A 7,509-nucleotide genomic window follows, 5' to 3' on the forward strand; every position below is an offset into this window, starting at 1 on the left:
TGAGAGCGAGTTTGACAATTACCAAAAGCTTATGACAAAGAAGACATGTTCTTAGGGCACTTCTCAGCAATGAGAATTTTATTTCTAGTCCCTGCTCTACCTGAATTGAAACAGAAATACTGACTAATCTTTCTGTTTGACCTGCTCGAGCTCCACTACATAACCATTCACTGCAGCCAAGAGTTGAAGCAGGATACCCCACAAGGTCAAAAATCCTCCGGGGCTTTGACTGTACGGTCATGTGCAGTCTCACTCTACTATTAGAGCTGTGTAAATACAAAAATACTGGGTTAGAGAAGGTCTGGTTCTCTATCAGAGAGGTTAAAAATACTCACTAAAATAGTTTAGACTTCTTTTTCCCTTGCTCCCTTGCTCTTAGTCTTAGGAAGTTTACTATTTTCACAGTGGAAGGAAGTGATCCAAGGCAAAAGAGATCATCTGGTAGCATCCTATTTCTTCTTTCACTTCTTCCTTCCATCCCTAGAAAACAACACATGTCCTGGTGAATACGTCATATATCAATGACCAAGAACAATTACCAATTTAAAAAAAAAAAATCATTAAAGCTCTTTGAAACGCGTTTAACACCGCGATACCGCTTCCACCTAAAACCCTAAAACGAAACCTGATTTACTTCGCATCTCTTCAGCGTAAGCGCGGGAACGAAAACTCATTTAAGAGGCTTCCTCAGCCAGGACGCAACCTGCCACACACCACCAGCGCCCTGCCATGCCGCCTCCAGACGGAAACCCCCCCCCGCCCGGCGCCGCTCCCGCTCATCCATCACTTACCGACCGCGGCCATCACCGCTCCCCCCGCACCCAGTCCAACACCTTTACAAACCCGCTCACCCGCGCTCCTCCGAGCCCGGGATTTATCCCCCTCCCCCCCCCCCCCACAACCCCGGCCGCGGGTGGAGCGGGGAAGGGACAGGCGAGGAGCCGGGCCCACCCGCGGGGCTGAAGCCGCCGCTGAGGGAACGCGGAGGCGCGGGGCGGGCCTGCCCTCTGCGGGGGCCGGGAGGTACTGCCCGCCCGGCCGCCGGCCTCCCTCCCTGCCTCCTCCTTCCCTCCCTCCCTGCCTCCTTCTTCCCTCCCTCCCTGCCTCCTCCTTCCCTCCCTGCCCGCCCGCCAAGCGGCCGGAGTCGGACAGACGGCGGGTGGCGGGAAGGCCGGTCCGTCCTACCGAGTTTCTCTCAGCCGCGGCTCCATTAGACCAGAAGCCCGGCGCTACTGGACCGTTTTGCCAATAGTTGCACCTGTAATCCCTCCTGAAGCCGTAAAACTGACAGAAAACGCGTCTCTGCGATGCGAAACCCAGCTCCTGCCTGACAGGGGAGTGTGTCCCAGCACCCCCACACACACACAGGGGCACCCCCGGCCGCCCGCCCTCATCGCCTTCCCTCCCGCCACGCCGTCTCCACAGACCGTCCCGTCCCGTCCTCACCGGCGGGAGCGGCTCCCCCCGGGAGAGAGAGGTTCTCCGGGGAGGGGAGAGGCTCCGGCCGTCGGGGTTCGGGAGCGTGAGGCGGGAAGAGGAGGATTCGCCCACCTCAGCGTGTGGGCTGCGGCTGCGGAATGTTCTGAAGCGAGGGCCCGGCCCCGCAGAACGGCCGCTTCGTGTCCCCTCAAGCCGAGCAGAGGTCCCGCTCGTTCCCCGCACCCCGGGTACGTTCAACTCCATCCTTCCCGCCACCTCTCCCACGTCCCTGTTCTTCACACCACCCCACAGGAACTAATTCCTTTTATTTTTAAAAAGCCCTCAGACGAGCCCTCCGAAGTTCGGCCCCTCAAGGGATCACACCCTCAGGGACGTAAGTTTGATCCCTGATGCTGAAACAGTACTACCAGGAGTAGCCCACTCTGCTGCTTTCTCCTCTGGAGCATGCCACGGCATTATCGGGAAAACCCAACAGGCAGGTGAGGTAAGTGTATGGATAGAAAAGTTTGTTTACGCTTAGCCTTGGTGTGATGGAGTGGCTGCTCATTGAAAGAAGCGTTTCAAGGACCTGGAGGGCTCCCGTTATTGAATCCTCAGTGCTGTGACTCAGTGTGTGGCAAGGGCTGTAAATCCTCTGACAGTTGTTTTCGTTCCTAGATGCTCTTAACACACAGCAACAGTGGCAAGAAATGTCTCCATCTTTTCCTCCTCAGCTGGAGCTGGGTTCTATTAGCCGAGCCTCACGGTCCCTAGGATAGGTTACTACCTAGCAATTTACTAGGAAGAGCGAAGGCCAGAAAAGCAGCTTCAGTGTAGAAAAACATGAAACAGCTGATCTGCTGTGTAAGGGAGACATTAGAGGGATTTTTATTTTTTTTTTCAGCATCTCACTTGAGAGGAGCTGTTGTTCCGGTAGTTAGGGTTTTCTCTTCAATTGCAGATCAGCTTCAAGGTCCCCATCTTCAAAGCAGATTAGCAGGTGAACCAGGTTAATTGCTCAGTCATCATTAGGTCTGTCTCTCCTTCTCCCTCCTTCCCAAGGATGCTGGCTGTGATCAACAAGTACAGTCAGGTTTCTCCAGCCCACTGTCAATTCCTGGGAAAGGAGGGCAAGATAGGCACAACGCAGTAATCTGAAAGGTGGACTCTCCCCTCTAGTCAAACTCTCTGTCCAGAAAGGAAGCTGCTAAACCGATTGACAGCATTGTAATCAACACCGAATCTCTCAGAAAGACAAACCTCCACGGTCCTGTTCAGTGCTCTTCCCAGTAACTCTGGTACTACGCGTGCAGAGATTGAACCTTTGGAAACAGGCAAAAGCCACAAGCAGAGCAAATAAATCATTGGTGAAATCTAAGGACTAGATGTGAAATACTTCCGTTTCTTTGCCTTGCACCGAGTGAGACCTCTTGACAAAGATGATTGTTAGGTGGTGGAGAGACTTTTGTCATTTGTGCAAGTATAAAAGCCTTGGTCATTGTTGGGATTGAAATACTGACAAGCTACCACTTCCCTCGCTCAGTAGGAGATAACTGTTCCCAGGAAGTTTGCCACACAACTGCCACTTAAATAAGGCAGAAACACAAGTCAGCTGCTTTAAACAGTGAAATAAATGCATACGCTACATGTCTTGACTTGGCCTTAAACATGTCAGCATCGCTTAAGTACTCTCAATTAACTACATGAAATTGAAGTACGTTTCAACTTTACAAAGATAAAGGTTTTTAAAAAGGTAGAGCAATGCTTATCTTGTTCAGTCCCGGTAGTACACCCATGTGGGTTTTATACAAAAATTCCTGTATTTCTAAAAAGCATGGCATAGCTTTCAAAGCATTGGTACCACTGGCATCTGTATTGCACTTACAGGTGGAGATACCGAACAGTCACACCAATGCCATTGCTGTTTGCCTAACAGCTGGTGTAGAAAGTAACCATTAAAAAACCCCAAACTAAACAAAATAAATAGCAAAATCAACTATGGGATGGGCAGTTACAGAAATCATAGTATCATCATTGGAGAACACTTGTCTGTCACAGTTGGGTTTTCTGTCACTTCAGAATAGCACAGGGCAACTCGGATACGTGTCACTGAAGTGCCTTTGCCTCCCTGCATGTCTCCTGTTGTCCCTGGCTTTTTTGTCTTTTCCTTTCTGAAGCATCACAGTTACTATGGAAACAAGCAATGGCATTTATGTAGATATTCGTGAGCCCCACCTGTACCCTGTACCTGCCTCCGTGAACGGTGCGACCTCCGTCTGGTGGGGAAGGAAGGAAGCCCTGCGGCAGGGTCCAGGTGCTGGCACAAGGAGACTTTGCTGTGCACCGCCCCGGAGAAGGGGTCCAGGAGCGGGGCCAAATGCCTCTGAGGGGAAGGAGACTTGGAATTGCTTCTGCCATTGCTGAGAGGCAAGGAGTCAGCGTCTTTCCCACAGCCAGAGGAGCTGATAAGACATCAGACTCGGGGGACAAATATTTTGGACGCAGCACAGTGTGGGGAAGAGCAGGAGTGTGAGCTCCAGCACCACATGCGATTCCTTTAAGGCCAACGTGGCATGGGAAGAATTTTGTGTACTTAGGCATGAGGCTGCAGGGTCTATTTAATTTAAATTTGCCTTAATTTTTAAGACTTGCTGACTTTTCTTGTCAAGAGGACAGACTTCAGTAATAAAATAATTATAGGACAAGTGCAGATGCTTGTGTAATGTAGGAAATTTAAAACTTGAGTGGATGATAGTAAGCAGCAGACAAAAGCGCTCTGACTATTAAAGCACTAGATAGATCTTGCACCATTTTGTTTATTTGGGTAGAATTGGATAACAAATTGCATCAGCATTTTGACTGATAAGGAAGTTCAGTGATGAGAACTGAACAGCATAAACCCAGAACTGCTTGAGTTTAGAAGCTATGAAATTAGGGGGACAAGTCGCATCTACTTAGCCTGAAACTTTCAAAAAAAAAAAAGATTAATTTGGTTTGTTTGCCCTAATTTTTGATTGGCCAGCCTGAGATCTTATGAAAATACAAAGAACTCGCTATTCAGAAACACAGCTCACCCTCTGCAACTTGATAATTATAAAAAATATCTCCAGCTGGACACCTCTGGGTATTCAGCCATTCTGGTAAGTAGTGCTCTAGTAATGCAACTGAGCACTAGTATTTATTTATAGCACTAATTTTTAAAAATGAATTCTGAAACACTTCTGCCCTGTATTTAGCTAATACTTGTTTTTACAACTTGTGAAGGCACTTGTATGTAAATAACCTGTATAGGAAATTGTGTTCTTTTCTCATGTGTCCTTTTCTCTGTGTAATTTATTTCCTTCTCCATTACTCAGAGGACAAGTAGGGATGAAAAGAATAAATCAGAATTATCATTCTTGCAAAATAATAGGCTGAAAAAGCATTGTCTCTCAGTAATTTCCATATAGGGACAGAACTTTGTAGTGTAAGAAATTGGATGGGAACCATAATAACTTTCAATTACATGAGCCTTGGTATTTTTAGCTAGAATGAGAGGACAAGTGATGAATTCGAGAGATGTAGAGCCCAATGCACGACCATTTGTGCTGCAACTCGCACCTGTTAGGACCAAGAGAGAACAATATTCTGCTAATAAGAACAACAGAAGTTTCTACAGCTAGAACAGATTTCACGTGATCCTCAGAGGTATAACGACAGTTTTAAAGTCCCTCCAAAGGCAGTCATGTCTACAGCTAGGCCAGTGCCTATGTGGGACAGCAGGTGATACAAAGCTGGGAAGTTGTTTCTGAGAACTGCTAGTGCTAGTACATGATGGAGAGTGGATGGCTTAGGACACTAATTAGCTGATTGTAGAGCCCCAAGCCAGACACTTAGAAAATTCTGGCATGGTGGAGCCCCAAAACACCATGGGCATTACTGTTCATGCTGCAGCAGCATTTGGAGACGAGAACTGCTTCAAGATGGGCACAGTCCAAAAAAAAAAAAAAAAAAAGCGCAGTTGTTGCTCTGCCAAACATCTCCAGTCCTGATACAGTTTGCCCAGATGAAAGAATGACACTTGCTACTTGAGTTTAGTTCTAAGTGTTTTATGTGCCACTGAGGCTAAGGAATAAATATCAACAGTCTACACTTCTCTTCCCTTTGCTTTAGTCACCAGTTGTCTAAAACCAAGTGAAGAGAGAATAACCTGGAAGTTTCTGCAGATTTAATGGAGCTTTCTAAACTTGCTCTCAAATCTGAGGTGCCTTCTGGACCAAGCATAATTTTTCTTGTGTCATCACCCCCCCATCTCAAAAAAGCTCTTGAAAATCCACAGTTTATTGTATGTACTGCCCCCAAAAAGCTGCTGTCAAGTTTATTTTGAAAACATCAGGTATGCATTCTAACCATAGGCTAGCTTTCCACAGGAAGAAATGAAAACATCTCATATGAGCCTGCAACTTCAGTAAAAGCGACTATTTAGCAGAAACTGCTATTGGCAACTGATGCAGACGTGATACTGGATATGACAGATCATTGTCCACACCTGAATGATTGTTTCTCATGGCTCTTAGTCCCACAAATGTATCACTGTTTGGACTGCCAAAATGAACTAAAAAGGATGCGTTTACAATTACTTTTGAAATCTTCATTGAGTATGATTCCACTGTTATGTTTCCTTGTACTATAGCTGTGCCAGAGACAAGTATGAAAACGTGAAGTGTCAGAACACAGGTACTGTCTGTACTTTCTTGTCTACAGGGAGACATCCAGACTTACAGCTAATTTCACAGTTTATCTGGAAAACACTTCAGAATTTTTTATTCTTGTCCCTCTAGCCTCGTATCTTATCTTTGCCAGTGCCTGGCACAGGATGCTTAAGGAAGAGTATGAGATTCTTTCCATAGTTTGTTCATAGAGATTTTGTTAATCAGCATCCCCCAGATGCGCTGCAAGAAGTAATGCAAAACTGGCCGTACTGAACCAGACCAGAAGGTGCAGCTCTTGCTGTGCACCAGCAATGATCACACAGACACAAGTATGCTGGCTGGCAAATATATAACACGTCACCTGTCAGTCTTAAGTACTCAGCAGTATCAGATCTCTTATCTTTATATCCAAATAATCTGTGACTGTTTTTCATCTTAAGTTTTAGTATCCAGGGTATCTGCTAGCAAGGAACTCTACAGTTTAGCAATGCAGTCCATAAAGCATATTCTTCCCTTCCATAGGTCCTGTTCCTCGTACAGAAGGGGCAGGGAGCAACCTCCAAATTCATCATTGTTGTGGTGTTTATGAACAGCAGAGCGTGTGGATCAGGTACTAGTGGGCTGTTGCCAGGAAGTAAGGATACGCTCACATTTTGCATTTTTACAAGAATAAATCAATTGGTCAAAATCAGTTTTCAAAGCTGTTTTGGGTTTGTGTGGTGGGCTTTTGAGGGCAGGGGAGGGGCTGCAGGGGTGGCTGCTGTGAGAAGCTGCTAGAAGCTTCCCCAGCTCCAAGTTGGACCTGCCGCTGGCCAAGGCCGAGCCCATCAGCAACATGGTAGCACCTCTGGGAAAACAGGTTTAAGAAGGGGAAAAAAAAGAAAACCCACCTGCTGGAAAACCTGCAGTGGACAGAGGAGTGGGATGCGAGAGAAACCTCTCTGCAGACACTGAGGTCAGTGAGGAAGGTGGGTGAGGAGGGGATGTCCCTGCAGCTCACAGTGAGGCGGCAGGCTGCCCCCCCCAGCCCACAAAGGGGAGCGGGGGAGCAGATGCCCACCTGCAGCCTGGGGAGAGAGGAGCCCACGCCAGAGCAGGGGGATGCCCCCCACGATGGCCGGGACTCCATGGGAAAGCCCGCGCTGGAGCAGTCTGTGCCTGAAGGACTGCAGCCCGTGGAAGGAACCCACGCTGGAGCAGTTTGGGAAGAACTGCAGCCTGAGGGAAGGACCCATGTTGGAGAAGTTTGTGGAGGACTGTCTCCTGTGGGAGGGACCCCATGCTGGAGCAGGGGCCGAGTGAGGAGTCCTCCCCCTGAGGAGGAAGGAGTGGCAGAGACAAGGTGTGAGGAACTGACCCCAACCCCCATTCTCCTGCACTGCTGGGGGTGGAAGGAGAG

This window comes from Haliaeetus albicilla, chromosome 28 (assembly GCF_947461875.1).
Source record: "Haliaeetus albicilla chromosome 28, bHalAlb1.1, whole genome shotgun sequence".
Classification (NCBI taxonomy): Eukaryota; Metazoa; Chordata; class Aves; order Accipitriformes; family Accipitridae; genus Haliaeetus; species Haliaeetus albicilla.